The 3,831-nt window shown below is 36.8% G+C and overlaps 1 non-coding gene across 1 annotated transcript; it reads left to right on the forward strand.

Annotated features, from left to right (window-relative positions):
• The first annotated feature begins 254 nt into the window (after nt 1-254).
• Nucleotides 255-356, forward strand: LOC149022249 (small nucleolar RNA R71). The gene has a single exon (XR_016172596.1). It is a non-coding gene; the product is annotated as a small nucleolar RNA R71 (small nucleolar RNA).
• Nucleotides 357-3,831: the final 3,475 nt, after the last annotated feature.

A 3,831-nucleotide genomic window follows, 5' to 3' on the forward strand; every position in this document is an offset into this window, starting at 1 on the left:
CTACTTGCTTTGTTAATGCTTCAAGTTGGACGGCCATGGCTGTCATGGGATCAGTTTCATTCATCTGCAAAACTCTTCTTGGGGCAACTCTATCCCTTGTCCTTTGATATGCATTTGATGCCATAACATCCAAAAGATCAAAAATTTCTATTGGATCCTTGTTCATGATTGATCCTCCTGCTGCAGCATCTACTAATGTTCTTGTTGAATTAGATTGACCATCGTAAAAAATATGAACTTGCCTCCATTGCTCTATTCCATGGTGTGGACATTTCCTTAGCAAGTCCTTGAATCTTTCCCATGCCTCAAATAGTGTTTCCGAATCATACTGCAAAAAAATAGAAATATCTGTTAATAAACTAGCAATCTTAGATGGTGGAAAGAATTTTACCAAAAATTTTTGAGCCATTTGATTCCAAGTTGTGATGGATCCTGGTTGTAGAGAATGCAACCAACTCTTAGCGTTGTCTCTTAATGAGAAAGGGAACAATCTCAATCTTATGGCATCATCAGTAACGCTATTGCTCTTGAATGTGTCGCAAATGTCCAAGAACCCATCAATGTGAAGATTTGGGTCTTCACTAGGCAATCCAGAAAATTGATTATTTTGCACCATTGTAATGATAGCAGGCTTGATTTCAAAATTGTTAGCTGCTACAGGTGGACGCCTTATAGCTGTCCTATTATCTCTCACAGTTGGTGCAACATACTCTCCTAAAGTCTTGCTCCTTGGTGCTTCAAGTTCAAGAGATGGTTGATTATTATCAAGATCCATTGCTCCAGAAGTGAAAGATGAATTTGTTCTATCTTTCTTTGCTTTTGAGTTCCTTCAATTTCAGGATCAAAAGGAGGTAAATTATCGTTTCCTCTCCTTCTCATGCAAAATCAATAGGACCTGAAAGAACTCCAATTCACAACTACAAATAAAATAAAAGAATAGAAAAGAATAAAAATAAAAATAAAAGAATTCAAATTAAAACTAGCAGTAATTGATATTGATATTAATCTAATAGTCCCTGGCAACGGCGCCAAAAACTTGTTGTGAAAAATAACAACGCAAGTGTACACTGTCGTAACAAGTAATATAATGATAAAAGATCGTTCCCTTGAGGACTATAAATTAAGTACCAAATTAATTAAACCAATTTTATTCGAACAATTAATAAGGAAGAGAATTATTCCAGACTATAATGCCAATTGAAAGTTAAATTGAGATTATTAATTGCTAAAAATCTAGGGGTCAGATTTCACCATAACTAAGCATTCCCACCCTTTAATCTATCTTTATAATTTGAGAAATATTTTCCTGATTGATAGTCGAGATTCCCTTCCCTATCTACTAGTCTCTCTCGAGTACTAATAAAAATTCCCTCAATTGCTAACCCACTATATTTCTATGTGGGTTACAACAACTAAGAAATCATTAAATTCTATGGATTCCCATGTAACGACTACACAAACCATGTAAGTATATCTCTATCCTACATGTAATTCATGGTTTTCTACTCCAATGAACTAAACACATAAATCCCCTCTCAGTTCATTATGATTAACAAATCAGTTGATTAGTGGCCAATTAATCAAAAGCATGAAGAATAGAAGTAAAAACTCAATCAAAGGAAATAATATTCAAAATTATATTGATGAATTCAAGAGTGGAAATTCAAAGATAGGCTACATCTGATCCCTAGAAAAACTAAATTAGTTCATACTAGAAATTAAAAACATTACAGAAGAGTTTGAGAACATTAAACAAAGATGAAGAAAAACTTAGTCCCAAACTTCAGATCTCCAAAGCCAACCAATGTCTCCAAAAGTTGTCCTCTACGTTCCTCCAAAGCTCCAAGAAAGTTCTCTATGCTCTTCCAAAGCTCCCAAAAACGTCATCCCCTCTCTGCTGGAGTTTGTTCTCCTTTTATAGATTAATTAAACTCAGAGTTTGATTCAAACTCAGAGTTCCTATCTGACTTAACCAAGGAGTGCCTTGACGTATGAATCAAACTAACTTAGAGATTTCCAATGCATAATCTCACCGTTGGATTTGAAGATCAAGAAGTCATGAAGCTCTCCTTCAAATATAGGCTCAATCAAACACCGGATGACCATCCGATGTAGGGTTTGATCAAAACTGGACAGAGACCCTCAAAAACGGAATTTTTGAGTCTTCTTTATTTGAATTGGATTCTTTTTCTCTTTTTTTTCTTCTCTTTGATCAAATCCTAATTAGGAAATAAAATATAGAATCATCTAAGGACTCATTCTCTTTATGTTTTTGATTTGAGGAAGCTTCTAGAGTGCACTGTAACTTGATGATCCAGTTGAGTTCCATTAGGACTCTCTTTACAGAATTTCTCAACCCTTGGTAGATTTGGTTGATAATTTCCTACATGTAAAAGTAATAAATCTTAATTAGAGTTTGTTAGGAAATATATAAAATCACCAAAATTATAGAAATTAAAGGAAATGTGCAACATATTCATTTTTATATCATATTAGGGTAAATTGATATAAAACAATTATAAATACATGGAAATATAGTAAATTAATCGTATAAAATAATATGTATGAAATCAACTTATCAGTTTGTTTGAGAGCAGGACCTCCAGGAGTCTCTTGTGTGTGATGCCGCTCCATGGGGCCCCATACGCCACCTGATCGTCTAGTTTCTCGATCTTGATGGCTACTTCATCAAAACGCCTCAAATAGTCCCAAATGGACTCATTAGTGCCTTGCATGATGGCGAATAAGCTATTAGATGTCTTTTTTCTCCCAATCACACTCCTAAACCTGGCAATGAACTTCCTAGTCAATTCCCTGAAGTTGTTCATGGAGGCTAGCTTCAAGCTGCTAAACCATTTTATTGTTGGTCCCTTCAGAGAGGCAGGGAAGGTGCAATAGAGTAGCTCGTCTTTGCGGCCTAGGACGTTCATGATGGATTTAAAGTAACTTATGTGTTCTTTTGGGTTGGTCTTTCCCTCGAAGTGGAGAAGGTTGGCATAATGAAGTTGAGCGGGAGTGGCATGTTCATTATTTTGTGTGAGAAAGGTTCCCGGTCAACCACATCAAAGTCCTCGTCATGGTTCCTGTCTTCCAATTTCCTCTCGACTTCTACTACAATTTTTTGCAACCGATTCTGTCCCGATCTGTTATGCTCGGATGATATAGTACTTGCCCGGGCTGAGCGCGATGGGTAGACTGATGTTTTTTATCAAGACCCATTCGAGAGTCCTCATGGATGACTGAAATCCAGCCCTAAACCTAGCCTAGACACCCTATCTGTTTTGGGATAAAGAAGTGACTTATGGATATTAGATCTATAAGTGGGACCCAGAGTTCAGTGTGAATAGGTTTAGAAGATCCTAGAAAGTCAAGAAAGACCTCTCCCTTAGTGTAGATCCGAAGACCTGAAGTGAAGGAAGCAGGCTTGTGGGCCATCTCAGTTGAAGACATGGTGTTTGAACCCAAACCCATAGAAAATTGATGATGGAATTCCCTATTTGAAAACCTTGTCTGATTTGGAGATGAAATGCTCCTTGATGAAGAGAAGATTGCTTGATGACCTTAGAGCTTGGTTAAACATGATTGAAGGCATTTCTCCATGCTAGGTAAGTTATAGTTTGTGTGTGTAAAAGCTCGTTTGATTCCGATAAGAGAAAGGACCTCAATTCCCTGCCTTAGGGTTTGCTGACTGCCTAGGTCAACTTGGTCAGTCTACCCAGCCAATCAACCCAAGCAGATAGAATTCGAGCAGAATCTTCTATTTAGGTTATATTGCTATATATACCATAGTACTTCGTATTTTTAGTATCCCTAGCCTCCAAAACACTTAGA

Source organism: Hakea prostrata, chromosome 3 (genome assembly GCF_041222555.1).
Source record: "Hakea prostrata isolate BN-2017 chromosome 3, UWA_Hpros_2, whole genome shotgun sequence".
NCBI lineage: Eukaryota > Viridiplantae > Streptophyta > Magnoliopsida > Proteales > Proteaceae > Hakea > Hakea prostrata.